Here is a 16,672-nt window from a genome sequence, read left to right as displayed (position 1 = left end):
GTGAGACTAGACTTGGAAATAAAATAAAATGGAATTTTAAAATGTGGGGTTTTTTTTGTTTTGTTTATTTTTGTTAAATCTTCCCATCAACTCAACAACTGAAATTAATTCTGTTTAAATAATTACAGCTCTCTTGATCCCAAATTTTCTTCTCTTTAACAATTTAGTGAAAATTCAGAGTAGAATTCAAACAAATATTCTCTGGAACTTTTGTGCATGTTCATTTGTATGGGTGGGTTTACTGCAGCACACTAACTATGCTTTTGAAGACTGCAAACCGCCTCCCAAAATAGTAAGCAAATGTTCTCTCTTCAGACTGATCTGTCTTCAGAGTTGTGCATTCTGAGGCCTGTTTATGTGAGCATAGTTTTCCTTAGTACTCAGCTCAATGGTATTTTATTTATGTTTATTTTTGGACTGAGGCATTAAGCTGTCTTAAAATACAACTCTGTGTATGAGCATTATCTGTAGAGCAGTTGTACTGTTATCAGTCTTGAGTTCTTTATGATCTATGCTCATGATGTTCTTCTGAGAAAATGGGGGTAGACTTTGCTAGTTTTTGAGCCCTTGCTGGCCTGTGTCTGGAACATTCAGAGCATTCTAGTGGCATTCCTAGTGGCTTTTTTCCATGTAAGCAGTTGCTGTTGCACCTAGAAGTTGTTCAGGGCTAGGAAAGGACCTGGTTAATGCAACTGTTGAAAAGAACGGAAGAATAACACGAAAGAATCTCAGTTATGTACCATTATCTCAACTGTGAGCCAGTGATAGGGGCTGGCACTGAGGCTATAAGAAGTAAACAATCCTGTGTACAGACCTTAGACTGACAGAGAAGTGCTCTTTTTCTGTAATGATTTGCATTTTAAGACATTTTAAAAATATTTGATGGTTTTTTTTAGTTTTATAAAAATTATTTTTTATAAAACATCTGGAATTGCAGTAAAAAGCCCCAACAATTCTTAAAAGAGACATTAGGAAAAAAAGAGTTCTGTAACTTGCTTGCCTTTAAAGCTGTGTACAGGCAAAGAAGAAATAATAGTATGAACAATCACGTGCTATGGAAATGCTTTAGATATATTTCAAACTGTTTATCCTTGCATTGTCTTGCATTATATCACTTAACAATTGTTGTTAGGTATTTCTAGGGCTTTAGCTGAAAGATTTCCGGAATCTAGAGTCTCAAGTGTATATGATAAATGGACCAATACAGTAATCCATGCTTTATTTGGAGGCAAGTAAAATGTTCAGGAAAGAGGAAAAGTGGTCCATGTGGATACAATTATCTCATTGCATCTGAGCATAGTTGACTTCAATAATTGTGAGTACATCATGAAAAAAGCTATTTTCTCCAGGCTGTTTCATTTTGCCACAATTAATATTTTCAGTAAATGGAATTAGAGTAATTATAATGCAGACACCAGATGAAATCAATACATTAACAAAATAATGTTACTAAATCGAACAGTAATATAAGAGTTATTTTTATGTATGTTAGGTTTATGACGAGAATGATGAGCATAAGGCCTATCCATTTTCTCATTGTAAACTGCGAAGTACTATCATCTCATATATGCATGAATTTGTAATTAATGTATACAAGGGCTTCACTGAAATAATGCCTTCTATTTTATTTTGTTGTCCCATGACATCAAAGACAGAGGTTGGTGGTATGGAAGTAGAGACTGAGCCTTCCTGATAATATTCTGTTACATGTTGTTGTTGAGTGACAGATGGCAGCAGAGGGGCAGTCTAACAAAATGGCATCTGAAGTAAAAGTACGTATGAAGCAAAGGAGTGGAATTGAATTCCACCATGCAGAAGAAATTGTTCCCGTTGACATTAATTGACATTAACTAAATGTTTATAAAGACTAGAGAGTGGATGTGAGAGCAGTGAGGCAATGGGTGGTGTGTTTCAGCAGTGGCAGTAGCAATATGAAAGACAAGCCATGTTCCAAATGGCCATGCAGAGTTTTATGAGCACAGCATGCAGGCAGTTTTTCATGGCTGACAAAAATGCATAGCTAATTGTGGTCACTAAGTTGAAAAACAGTGTTTTGTAGATGAGAATTTGCTTTATCAAATAGTGTTATTTTGCTTTTGGTAGCTGTTGTTGTTTCAGCATAAATAAACAGGCATAATTTATATATGCCTATATACATATGTGGAAATAATAGGAGGAAGTTCCTAACCTGTGATCCTATCTCAAAGCTAGGTGTAGATCGAACATTAGTCTAATTTTTCACTCCTGTTTGATTTCAGGAGTTAGTCTCATTTTGTGGTCACTTCTAGTGTCTGGGGTGAAAAGTACTTTTTGCTTTAATCTCTCATTTTAGAGCTTATGAAAGTCTCTAAATATTATTTTTTGATCCAGTTTAACCTCAAAGCCTCACTTTAAAAATATAATTAGAGGCTTCAACATCTTAGGATATCTACAGAGTATCCATAAGCGTTTTTTTCTTGTGTTTCCTCTATTAGTTTTTTAAATAGATTTTTCTGTTTGCTTTTTACAGTTAGAGACAGTCTTGTTATTTTGTGCTTGCCCAGCAATTGGAATGTTGAATTCTTGACCTGTGGCTTAGGTTGAAAGGATGGTGTTCAAAGAGACATTTGGAACACCATTAACAGTGTACTTTAGCTTCTGGCTGACCTTGAAAAGGTCAGGTGGTTGGACTCAGTCATCTTTGTAGGATCCTTCCAACTGAAGCATTTTATTCTAATATTGGAAAAAAAAATTCTTTTTGCTCTCTGCTATAATAATTTTCACTTTTCTGAGGGATACCTTCCAATTGATCTGGGTCCTTCTGGAATTGATGTGCCCAGGCTGGACACAGGTCTCTGTGTGAGGCTTCACTGCTACTGCATAGACTGGAAAAAGTGTTTCACATATCTTTCAAATGATGTGCCCCAATTTAGTATTTTTTTTTTTTTTCACAACAGCAGGAGATAATTAACTCATATTCAGTGTTTCCTTGTAACCCCGAAGATCCTCTGTGCCAGTTTGTAGTGTCTTATCTGTTTTATCTGTATAACTGTACATGAAGGATTTTGTCTTTGTACTTTGAACTTTTTATATTTTTTAGTTCTCCCCACTCCTTGACTTTAGTGCATCTGTGACTTTTTTGGTCCCAAACTTATAATCTGGTGTGTTCCAGAAGCTTCTCCCCTTAACACGCACACTGTTGTCAACTGCATATTTAATAAATCTGCAGGTCTGACAAAAGCGAATGATAGAGACATAGGATTAAAGCCTACCATATTTTAACTTCTGAATATTATTTTTATACTATGTGTTCATAGGACATTTTTTCCACTGTTTGTTTTCCTCAGCCAGCAAAGGTGAAATGACATTTTCATGCAGTTTTCTATTTGCTTCAGATGTCTCTTCTGTCTGGCTGTCAGCTGTCTTGTGGTGATGGGCTGATTTGATAATCTAGTAACTTATGTTACTCATTTGTTTTCCCTAAAATAATAATAATAAATCTATGTAAATATCAGATAATATCTCTCTTGTGAAGATTTACTCTGGATTTCTGCTACAGATATGTCTCTGTTTTTGCTCTTTTTGCGATCAGGAGTTCTGTTTCCTTTTGTGGCTGGTTCCTTGGGAATTTGAGCTTTTCCTGTCAATTTATTTGCTGCATGACTTAAAAGCTTTATTAGCTGATCCTTTGAAAATACTTATTTCTCTAACTTCTGCAATGCCCTCTCTCAAAACAGACCAAGCAGCGTGAGCGGGACACTTGTATTATGTCATCCCTTGGGAAATTTCCTGGAAAGCTCAGCTTCACATGAGTGTTTCAGTATAGTAGATGCATGACTCATAACTCTCCAGGGTCTGGAGTGCCTTGTATTAGTCTTTTGTCTGATCATCACTCTTAACTTGAGTTGTGCTGAGATTCATTTTCGTCTCTCTGGCACATTCAGTGAAGCTGTGGCCAATTGTTACCAAATAGTTGTGAAAGAGATGAAGAAAATTGTGGTTTTACTTCAAGCTAATCTAGAAGTCTGCACTACATCCTCAGCATCTGCTGAGATACTTTCACGATCCATTTAGCTATTTTATTCTGCAAGTTCTTGCTTTTACAGAAAATTTCTTCTTGAAATCCTCCTGAGGTCTGACTTGGATCCATTTTGCCATTCTTCTGCTTATTCTATATGGTTCCTTTACCCTCTCAGGGAAGGTTCTAGTGTTTCATTTCTCCCATTATTAGCTTTTACTGTTTGCTTTGGAAAAATTCTCATTTTGCTTGCGATGCCATTTTGGATAATCAGATATAAGCTTCTTTTTATGAGATGTCAATTAACTTACTGTGGAGCAAAGTACTTCACCACCGCACATGCAGTTTGAACTACATATCTTTTGTTGCCATGTAAACAAACAAGCACTTTCTGTGCTGTTTTAATGTCTTAGATATTTGCAAGACATTGATCTTTTCTCTTTCCAGTTAAAAGATTTCAGACATTCTCTTTTCCAGGATTCCTCACCAACTTCAGACATTTATTTAATGGATCTTCTGTCTTTCCTCCAGATTCCTAACAACATGATTTTCTTAGGATAGAAGTCAAATGGCATGTAGCCACTATCCTTTAGCCACCTCTGTTTCCGCTTACGAGGCCAAAGAATTTTTAGATGCTTTTCTCTTCATATTTAAACTCTGGATAAGTGTGAAGAATTACTAAGATATTAAAAGACATTTATTTCTAATGCTTGTTCCGCTTATGAGGCCAAAGAATTTTTAGTTGCTTTTCTCTTCATATTTAAACTCTGGATAAGTGTGAAGAATTACTAAGATATTAAAAGACATTTATTTCTAATGCATCTGCAATTAGATACAGCTTATTCCTTTGTTGTAGTTATTCCATTACAAACATTTTGCAAAATTATAAAATGAAAGTGCTATATGAATATTTCACTCTCATACTCTTATGTGGAATTTAGTAGGCTTTTATTGTGTAAAAAATGTTAAATATTGCTGTTTTAACTGAACAAATAGTGAAGGCTGGACCAAATTACTTGTATGAGTACTTTCAACAGTTTTTTTTCCGTATGATTTTCTTCTAACAGTAAAAATCAGAATTTCAAAATTGTTTATAATAACCTTTTTAATTTCTTGTACCTGCCTTTATTGTGACCCATATAAGGACAAAGATGCCACTTGCATTTATTTTCCCTGATTTTCCCTAACATTAGAAACAGGGCTACTCATTCTTCTCAACTTGATTTGATGGCTTCTCAGTGGCCATATTATTCTGATGCTTGTGATGACATATCTTGTTTCTTCTGTTGTACTGCCCATCAGCTGAGCTAGTTAAACCACCTTTAACAAAGTGAACAGATGTCTGGTTCTCTATACTGTATAGACAACTTTATATTGTAGGAGTACTTGGAGAGAGATTGAGAAAAGGTGCTGGGGGAGACCTCATTGCAGTCTTTCAATATTTGAAGGAGGCACACAAGCAGGAAGGGGAATAGCTTATTATGTAATCTGATAAGTGATATGACAAGAGGAGACTTTGCTTAAAATGGTGAGGCACTGGCACAGGCTGCCTGGAGAAACTGAGGATACCTAATCCCCAAGGCCAGGTTAGGTGGGGCACTGGGCAGCCTGATCTCATGGATGGCAGCCCTGCCCATGGCATGGGCGTTGAAAGTGGATGATCCTTAAAGTCTCTTCCAATCTAAGTAATCTGATGATTCCATAATGATTCAGTGTTACCACATCATCACTGGTAGTATTTTACAAATGATCACAGAAAATGTTAGTGTTGGTCCTTACAGAAGGTTGTGTATATGTTGTGTATATGATGAATGGACATAAGTTTGACACAAGAGATAAACGAAAATGAATCCTTATCTGAAGAGGCTGTCTGAAATTTTGTTCAGCTGTTCACTTGCAGGAAATATATTACCCTGGAATACTTCAAGTGAAGTGTTGCTATGCAAATTTGAGATATACAAAAGATGTATGATGGGAAATCATTATTCTTAAATTCACAGAGGTATTTCTGAGAAGATTTCTGGGTGTGTTTATGAAAAGGATTTCTCTGACAAACTTTTATGGCTTCCATGTGTGGTTGTTAGTATCAGTTCCTATAAAAGTAAACATCTGACTATAAATGTGTGACCTGTAGCTCAGCGCTGAATCTTTAAAGACATACTACTGTACTTAGATCTATGGACCAACATGTCTATAATGGTATAATGATAGCTTGATGGCTTCCTATATTGGCGTTTATCTTCTATGTATGTTTTTTCTATGCTTTGTAAATAAGATTCAGTCCACAAAGGAAACAGTTTGGTGTATAAGAGCTGTATTTTTAGTTTCTTTGCCTCTGAACTGCTCAATGGAGTAGCAGTATTGATTTGGGCATTTTAGTGTAAATGCTGGGAAGGACAGTTTACCTGTCTCTAAAGTGAGACGTAGACGCTACCACTTATGGATATGCAACATCAGACACATGCATATCAGCTTTCCTTGTTTGCTAAGTAGTTAAGTGTGCTTTTTGTTTTTTTAATATTATTTTTCCCCTCAGTGCCCAAAGATATTCCTGTTTTGTAGAAAGGTGCAATAGAAAACATGGAGTACCAGAAATAAGTCTGAGCTTCTAAAGTCTACTAAATCAAACAATCATGCTGTTTAGAACTTGTATAGTATTTTCATGGTCTTGCTCAAACTGATGGTTTTAAGGAAAAAATGTGACTTGTTTAACACATTCTCAACATGCTTCACAAAAGTAACACAATGCATTCTTTTTTCATCTTTATTATAACATTCATTTTGTCTTTGTAGCTTTTAGGATAAATTTTCTTCTAAGGGAAACAAAACTACTTCTTCAGAGTTTCTTAAAATTGTTATAACACCTTGTTTGTATATTATCAAGCATAAATTGAAGCCAATGCTATATTCTGTTTTACATAGTTTTATAGTCCTGATGGTGTTGGGCATGTTGGTGGATCACTTACTTGGTCAGTACACAGGGTGAAAATGATGGTCAAGTTAATGTTAGGTTTAAAAGTTAGGTATGAAGCTGTTAGGACTTGCCAGGACTGGTAGTAGTCTTAACTGATAAACCACTCTGTTCCTTTATCTAGTTCGAAAAGTCTGTTATAAAATAAACAAACAAACAACAAAAAACCCTAACCAATCAAAACCAAAAACATAGAAAACCAACTAAAAAAGAAAAACACCACTGCCCAAACTTAAAAAATTTACTATCATTTAGATATCTATACTTATTGCTGAACTTCAGCAATGAAAAAATCTATATGAGTGCACATTGATCAAATGTAATGATTGTCTTCCCACTTCTTATTGCTCCTATGTTAAAATATGCTAGTACAAGCTTTAGAAATATGATCTCATGTACTCTGCCCATGGTCACTAGAGAAATATTACAGTAAGTATCAAATTTCAGCACAGATGTTACTTATTAGTCTTCTCTGTTCTCCACACTAATCTCATGCACACACAAATGCTTACTGGATACAATTATATGAAAAACTTTAAGTATGATGAAAAATGTTGCACATTAAGCCACTGTGCAAAGTAATAAAATCCTAAGAATTCTTTAGTATCTGCCTATGTGGTGAGAATTAGACTGCTGATGTCTAGATTTGCTGGAAAAAAGATAAAATCAATATTATCTTGAAGGTATAAGTAAGGGTTAGTAATGACAGCTTGTAAAATTAAACCTGAGTTACTATATCATTCCCTTTTGAAAGTAAGAAGGCCAATTTTTATTAACTGTGATTGAAATAATCAACTTAATACATGTGTAACTATGTATGTATAAAAACATAAGCACACAAAAACCAATGCTACATAAATCCTGCTGGTGATTTATTTTATGAGGTTTACCTTGAGCCTGCACATAGTTTAGAAGGGAGAATATGATTCTCTTTTATAACATGCATCTATTTTTGATCCATGTAGTGAGTTGTTATATTCACTTTTTTGTTTGTTTATTTGCTTTACATATTTTAGTAGTCTTTGTGGACATATTTATTGATCTCTTATTGGTAGGGTTTGTTACTTCTTCAGTCTAATATACTTGTAATTTATGATAGATATCTGAGACAACTATAATATGCTTAAGGGAGCAGCCAAAAAATAGGCACAGAAAATTGCCAAAATGTAGGGAATTCTTCAGTTTGCTTTGTTACTGTTAAAATTACCTGATGGACATTTATAATGAGGGAGCTGGCAGAAGAAATTTCAGGTTATAGAATGGCTGCTGTTTGAATGTCAGAAATGCAATATGAATGTTTCAGAAATGTGACACAAACATAAAATGAATTCCATTATTTTGTAATTTTAAATATTTTGGGTATTTGTATCTGTGTTTTAAGAGCTGTTTGGATGTGGTGCTCGGGGATATGATTTAGCAGAGGGTTTTTAGAGTTAGGGTACTATGGTTAGGCTGCAGTTGGACTTGATGATGTTCAAGGTCTTTTCCAACCTGGGTAATTCTATGATTGTATGATTCTATGAAATTCTCCCTCAGAAGAAAATCACTTTCAGTATAGTAAACCGGTAAAGAGCTTTCTGTGAATTGATGTGATTTCTTTGTAAATCAAATTAATTCACACAACTGATTAGTAAGCACATCAACACAGAGTGACTTACTTACCTGGAAAAGGTAAATTCCATGTCTTTATTGCCGTGTTTACACTTTAGAGTTGTTGCCTGAAGAACGGGCATACTCACACCCATTTACCACATATATTCTTTCCATGGCACTGACTGTTTTCCCAGTTCTCTGATGCATGATATCCACCCTGTGACTGCATTGTGTGTGAGTGCCTTCCAGAGGATGGAGTTACTGTGGCCTTTGCCCACACCCCATGTCAGTGGGAGCTGTTCTGAGCCCTGAGTTTTTCTTAAGACTTGCTTCAAATCTTCTGGAGGCCTTGTTTCTTGCATCTAACAAACAGAACTGAGTGGCAAGTCTGGACAAAAGCACAGGTGCAGGCCTATGTCTGACTGATGCTGTTGGTGTAATACTATATTTTTTTTGAAAAGAGTTGTAAATGCAGCTGGATTCTTTTTTATGCTTCCCTGAGCTGAATCATTAGCATTGTTGCATACGCACAGGCAAAAAAATTGATCTAATTATTTAATGCCTTCCACATAACTGTCACTAGTGAAATTGTGCAGAATCAGACAAAGGAGAAGCAGCTTCTTTTTTTAACAGGAGCTGAACCATTTACAGCAGAATGAGCAGAAGCAGTGAGTAAAATGAGATATTCATAGTCACCAGACCCCTCCCTTAAAACTCTGTGCTCACTCTCTTCCTGTAGGTGTCTCCCCAGAGGAAGATAATAGCTTCTTTAGAGCCAGTAGGATTTTTTGTTGTGGTGTGTTGTTTTTATATGTTTCTCTTTGGGTAAAACATATAATGCAGAAGGCATAACAACAGCAATACATTAGACACCATCACAATCCAAAACTCTAACAGACCTTTCAAAAGTTCTCGCAAGATATGAAAGTCCACTGAATCTACTAGTACATTCTTAGTTCTCTTTCCCACTGTGCACTAAATGCTTTTTTCATAATCCGTGTAATCCAAGAATGCATCTTGCAACATTCAGTGTTGCATTTTATCATTGCTTTTTATCTTCATTTTCCCTTACAACTTTATCTGCCCTTATCTGTGATTACAAAAGTCAGAAAAGTTTTGAATCAAACTACTTTATAGAGTCTTTCCTTTGGGTACTGCCATTTATCTGTTTTGCTCTGATGCGTACATGGGCTTCCTAGCACAAACTGTATGTATATTCAAAAGGCAACAAAGCAAGTAATCTTTCTAAGGAATAGATTATTCAGATTTGATTAGAGTTTCTATGGTAAATTGTAAGAAATTTATGATTTTATGTTCACATTTCCAATCTGATTGATCAGACTTAATGAAATATTTTTTCTAGTTATTAGGGGCATGTATGTGCATAAATGTATATACAGATATAGGATGCTTACAATACTGTTAAAGAGATTTGGTGCCCCTACTACCTCGGTATTTGCATACCCACTTACTCCTCAACCAGCTTTAGTTTTTCCCTCCAAAACTCTTCTGATTTATCTGACCAAAAGTTTTTGATCCTGCTGAATTTATAACATCATTTAATCCATCTCTATTTGTAAGATATCTGTGCTTGCATTTTGCCACAAGGAGAGCTGTTATGCAATGACTGGTCTCTTGTTCTTCATAGATACTGAAGGGCTATCCTATTCCCTGTGTGTCTATTTAGTACAGTGACAGGATAAAAATGTCTGACTTGACAATATCACTCATGTTCTTCTGGGGAAGTAAAAATTGTACTCAAGGAGTAATGTTATATTGCAAGTGATGTGAAGTATCTGTATGTCTGGGTACATTAGTAGTATCTGTTTAACTTCTAGAAAAATAGGGACAGAATTTATTGATTTATTTATTTTAAAGCTCTTAAACTGTGTGCACTGAACAGAGTGGTTTATGCACCACTTCATCACCTCCTGTGAAAGGTATGACTGGAATTTGTTATGATATCCCAGCACTGCAGCTAGGAGATTGTTATCAAATGGAAGTTTGCAAAATCTGAGCCAGCTATGATCTAAAATCATAGAGCTGAAATACTAAACTGAATTATCTTACTTGCTCTTCAGCTGTTATTTTGGGGCTTAATTTTTTTAAAAGCAAGGATGGATAGAAAAGTTAATTAGTTCCAGGAGTTTAGGCAAATGTATGGATTTCACAGTCTGTACAGGATTGATGAGAATCATCACATCATTAGACTTACAGTAAAAGGAAGAGGAATATTTCCAAAGATTATTTGTATAGGCATAGTAGCATCTGATCTATCTTGTGCTTTGAACATTCCTTTTGTCATGAAGTTACTGCAGATTTAATTAATAAAAATAAAGTGACTTGAAATATGAAGTTCAAAAATTTCAAAGAAATAGATGATTAAGTGGAAAGAGAACAACAGCAAAGTAATGCACCAGAGCAACTGTAGGGCTAATTGCTAAGGACTGAAGAATTAAGGCGTTTCTTCAGTGGGGCGTGCACAGAGGCTAGGAAGTGATTTTAGCCAGATTATTCCTTGTGGAGTGTGAAGAAGCAGGACTCCACCCCTTCCCATCAAGAAGAGCCAATAGCTGCATTTGCTGTGCTTGTAAAAATGTTCATATGGTGTTGCTTAGAGATGTAATGAAACCTCGGGAGAAAATATATATTTAGTGAGATCATCAAGAATTCTTTCAGGGACTTCCTGAAAGTTCAGATGCCTGTTTTAATTGTGGACAGAAAACAGTTTGTTATGCATTAATTTTAATTCCACTATCAGCTACAGAAACTCTTCTTGTACCTATTTTTTTCCATATCATATCCTGCAATGGATACTTTTGTCACATTGCATTAAATTAGCAGATGTTACACTCTGTGTAGCCTCGTTTGAATTCTTTCATATGAACCACACAAATACTATCTTCTCCTCAAAGAGTAGCTTAAACATCCATGTTATTTATGAATCTCAGCCAGCAGTTCAGCATGAGGAATTAATGTGGAGTTAAACAGGAAAGCATACAAGGAATAGGAGCAAATGTCTGCTCATCCCCTTTCTCTCACAATTTCCTTCTTTCAGAGTTCATATCTGATTCCTGTCCTTTTTCATCTTTTACCTCCTTGTCCTTCACTGAAACACATTGCTGAGTCATCTGCTACCATGCTGAATTGCTATTTTAGAAAGCAGTTTTCTTTCTTTCTTTACATGGACCAATGCCATGTTCTGTGCAGAGAGCAAGAACCTGCCAGAACATGTGTTTGAGGAATGCTTCCTATATCAGAATTAAAGCAGGAGAGTGGAGGACAGTGCCATTCTCTGTGCATGGGCTATGTTTCACTCTAGTAGACCTTTTGACTCCTATTTTGTGAATTTTCCTTGAACACAGAAATGTGGATAGAAAATTATTAAAGATATTTATTACATTAAAAAAATAATTTTAAATAAAACAAAACAAAAAGAAAGAAAAAAAAGAAAGAAAAAGAAACCCCACCATGTTTAGAGCTTAGGACTTGCTTTTGCTTCAGAATTTCTTGTGAGACTGTGGTGTGTTTGTGCAGCAAATCAGCTGGTCAGCAGTTGGCCTGTGTTAGTAGAATCCAGTCTTGCTAACTTTAATGGAGTTGTTATGCTTTATATTGCGTCTTCCCTTATTAGAGACTATGGTTCAGTTGTTAACAGCAGAATGAATGTAGCTTTTCTTGGAATACCTTGTCCTTCAGTTAAGAAATACAGCTATTAACACTTACAAAAATGTAGGTATTTTAGAATGGCAGTTGAGAAGCAAGTCAGGAATCTACAATAATACCTCCAGAATTCTCCATCAAACTGAAAGTGCTCAGTGCTTCAGGTGTTCTTTGGAGACCCCACTTTCTTAAGGTTATATGTAAGCAGACATCAGTCTTGCAGAGCCCAACTGCAGATGAAAATCAGCCAGGGCATGGATGTCTGCCTGCCATTGAAAAAGTTACAACAAGAATGTTATGTGAAATCAAAGCATCTTTATTTGGTTATAGAAAAATTAAGAATTAATGCGTGTTTAGGATACAGCTCAGCAAATGTGCATATGGTATCATTGTGCATCTTTGTAGGTCTTGAACTATGAGATCACTTAAATGTGGAACTTAGTAACGTGCATTTGAGTGTTTGCTTTTTTTTGAATGGAAATAACATATTTATAATGTTGTACCATGCTGTGTTATTTCTACAAAGGTCTAAAATATTGTTATTAATCTACGCCTCTATTAAAGCAATTGCTTTGCATGTCACAAATTTTGTGTCATGTAGTATTGTACGAAAATCTTTGTAATTTTTCTTCCTGGTTCACTGTATAGGAATCCTTTCCTTAAGGAGACAAATTAGAAGTTTAAAAAAATATTGGTATTGTATGTAGTGTACTGCATTTATGAACTACGTCCATTTTCTTTCCTTTAAATTTCATAATATATTTGTGAGGAAAACACAGAAAACGTGGCGTCCTAGAAAGCTGGAATTTCTGACGAAACGAAACATAAAAATGGATCTGTGTGCTACCAGTTTTTAGTAACAGTGCTTCGTAACTTTCTCATTTGAAAGTAAAATGAGAGAAGCAGCTGTGCTTGTGCTGCAGCACCACCTAGCGCTCCCACAGCTAACATAACTTTCAGCGGCTGCTTTTACTGCTTGGGCAAAACACGAGCAAACAAGTAAGCAAAAAAAGCTTTCACATGAACACATCATAACAAGGTGCAAGTTGTTTCTTAACGTCTATTTGAAGAATGTGTAATAAGATGGACAAAAATGCTTGATCTTGCAGTGGTAAAGTGGATAGATAATCTCTAGGGAAACATGTTTGCATTATGTATATGCTGATTTGATAAATACTTATACCGACACTCTGTAGAAACATTCATTTTCTGCAGTGCTTTAGATGAGAGAAAGAACTGCCTGGCCATGGAGTTAATGGGATACAGTGCAATATGGGTTGGCTTGAGTAGAGGGTGTCTATAAACCAAGAAGTTTCTTTAGAGACATCACAGAATTACTACTTCTCCAGTTCTGCATGGGCAGAACCGCCAGTATTTTTTACATGCTATTTTTAAGTTGTTTGCATAGCATAAGTTAGCATTATCACATCCACTGAGCACTTGAAATAATGCAGATCTGAGAGATGCAAAATGGCTTTTACTGGAACCCAAAACCTTCTAGCCTGTTCCTAGGGCAACCTCACTTTTTATTAGTTTTCTTTTAGTGTTTTGTTTACAATTTAATTTATTCAAAACATGCTTTTATCATTTGTGCTGCACATTATTGCCTGGGAAAGTGAAGACAACAATATAAGAAAATCCTGGTAATTTAAAATATCCAGCCTGTTAACATTTTAATATGAGAAATGCCAATGTTGTATTAGCTAAACTGTGATAGATTTTGCTTGATTTCCTTTGATAAGCTAATGATTGTCTAAATATTTTTCTAACCATAGAAACGTGGTAAATTCCTCCTTTTATTCAAATGTATCCATGTTTTCCTTTCTAGCAGAAAACAAACAACAAAACAACGAAACCCCAAACAAACAAAAAAAACAAACAAAAACAAAAAACCCACAGAGAAAACAAACAAAAAACCCCCAAACCCACCACTGAATATAGGCTGTACCTGGAGCTCAAATAGATGCTGCTTTTATGTGTTGGCACACATACTCAGAAATTTATGAGCTCTGACTTAAAAATCTGTGTGAGCTTTCCCTATTTTTTTTTCCTTCTATGAAGTCCCATAAGAATTATTCACACACAATGCATACAGCTGTGCACATCAAACCCTAGTAAGAAGTAATGTGAACTATGCAACAGAATACTGTGCTGATTTTCATTGTGGGGTGAATAAGAGATGGGCAGTCCACTGATGCAGTGATAAGACCAAGATATTCATATGCTGTGTTTCCCTTAAGCTGTGTTTTCTTTTTGTTACTTTGGAACAATACATGCATTCATTAATTGTGAAATAAAACTGTTTGGGCTTTTGTGCGGTTTCATTTCACTGCAGCTCAGATGGACTGAAAGAGCAGCTGAATAACTTGATATTGAAAAATTAAAGGTCATGAATATTGGATGTAACAGCTGTTTCCATTAAAAAAAAATAAAAATAAAAATGAATGATGTAATCCTATTGCCTAGAAATGTCTGGAATGTAACAATCAGTCACTCTGAATAGGAGAAGGAAAACCAGTTTTAACCAGCCTTTCATTTCAGGAAAGACCATACTTAGAGTTTTGCATGATTAAATCCTTCAGGGCAAAAGCTAAAACTGTCATTTGTCTGGATATTTATTCTCTGTAAAATATTACAAGTGCAATTTAGGAAAAGCATTCCTCTGTAGTAGCCTTACTCAGCTTTTTATTATTCAGGTGTGTGATGAAATATTGTAACAAAAGTCTGGCTTCACTCAGAGTCTTCCACATAAAAAAAATCTCTCTGAATATATAGAGTCATACTTTGTCATGGTGACACATTGAGGATTTTTTAATAGGGTGCTCAGCTTGAAAAGTACTTCATCTGTTTTCTGTGCACTTGCATGCACTACGCACTAGCATGAAGAAATAGAAAGCCAATGTGTGCATCCCACACATGCTATTCCTTACATTGTGAAAGAAAAAAATTGAAAATGTAGGGAGGAGCAGACTAAACCTTCTGTCCCCACTGAGTGCCAAAGGAAGATATGCTGAAACAAAGGGTACAGAATAGATATGCAGTGAATAAAATGATTTAGTTATGCAGTAATTCTGAGTTTAAAAGCTAGTAATGAAAATGCCAGAGGCAGTAATCACTGGCTTTTTCTTAACCAAAATGAAATGTTAATGTCTATGCTCTATGCTTCACACAGGTGCATTTGTTTACTTTTTTTCTCTCTCTCTTTTTTTTCCCTCCAAATTCTTTAAATAAATGTGAATACATTCAATAGGACCAGTACTTGGAACAGATTTGTTGTTAAATGAAATTGATTTTTGAATTAAATTATGACACTCAGATTGCAAAATCTGCTGTGGTAGAATTTATCTACTTTGCTTTTAATCTATCTCTTTCTCCTAACTCTCGTGTTTTTACTTTTTGTTTATGAGGACTTATGAAGGGCATAGGGAAAATCTATGGGAAAATATAAGCAATCTAAGAATAAAATATCAATTGAGTTCATTAAGTTAGAACATGTCCATCCAAGATTCTCCAAGGATCTTTGAGTTAGAAACTGTGGCAAATTCTGGAAACATCGCTTCAGACTAGGTTTCTGTCCTATACCCTGAAGTCTGTGGTCCTAATCTAACTCTAAAAGAAAGCATTTTCCCTGTGGTTATTTTTCTTTCCATTTTTCAATCAAATATTCTGATTTTTTTTTAAATTGTTTTTTATTCTTACAGAATCCAACATGTTTACATATTCAGGAATTTATCTGAAATGGAAAATGCATGAATTTTAAGGCAGATGTTTTTTATTCCTAGACATTAAAAAAAGAAATATATATATTTTTTTCATTAACTTTCATTAGGAGTTCTTGGTAGCTGAGACTATCCTGCATTAACAATGTAATGCTTTTGGGATGTTTTCTAATATTTGTTTTATTATAATGTGTAAAAGGGATCCAAAGATGTATCTGTGACAAAAATGGTAATCCTGTCCTTAAGCTCACCATTTCTGGTGACTGCAGTATTCCTTTAAGCTCTGATCACATTGAAGGTATATGAACAATTGCCTTATTCTACAACTCCATGTGTCCAATCTTGTCATTTCTCTGCAGACTCCATCTGACATCTATACTTTATTTTAAATGTCGATATCTGGGATAATAGTCAGCTTTTGTTCCTAATTATTTTCATTATCATCTCACATTTGTATGTAGTTCAGTATGCATAGAATATTTTAAAATGAAGACGAAGTCCTTTATTTTTCCACTTCTCTCAATTTTCTTCATTCTCAAAAGTACTTTTTGCCTTGGACGGTTTTATTCAAAGGAACAGAAAATACTAAATGATTTGTTAAGGAGCTGAAATTTCTTATTTGTGTTTACAATCTCCTTTAAAAGAAACCTATCTCTTTTAATGGTTTTTCTGCTTTTGGTGCTTTCAGAAAGGCTTGGTTTTTTTGTGTGCATGCATGCTGGCTGTTTG

The 16,672-nt window shown here is 35.1% G+C and overlaps 1 protein-coding gene across 2 annotated transcripts in view; it reads left to right on the top strand.

Annotated features, from left to right (window-relative positions):
- AKAP6 (A-kinase anchoring protein 6) overlaps positions 1–16,672 on the top strand; it is a 259,761-nt gene that overhangs the window by 56,466 nt on the left and 186,623 nt on the right. The window lies entirely within an intron of this gene.

This window comes from Coturnix japonica, chromosome 5 (assembly GCF_001577835.2).
Source record: "Coturnix japonica isolate 7356 chromosome 5, Coturnix japonica 2.1, whole genome shotgun sequence".
In the NCBI taxonomy this organism is placed as follows: Eukaryota; Metazoa; Chordata; class Aves; order Galliformes; family Phasianidae; genus Coturnix; species Coturnix japonica.
Note: the sequence above shows the minus strand (reverse complement) of the source record. Positions and strands in the feature narration are given on the sequence as shown.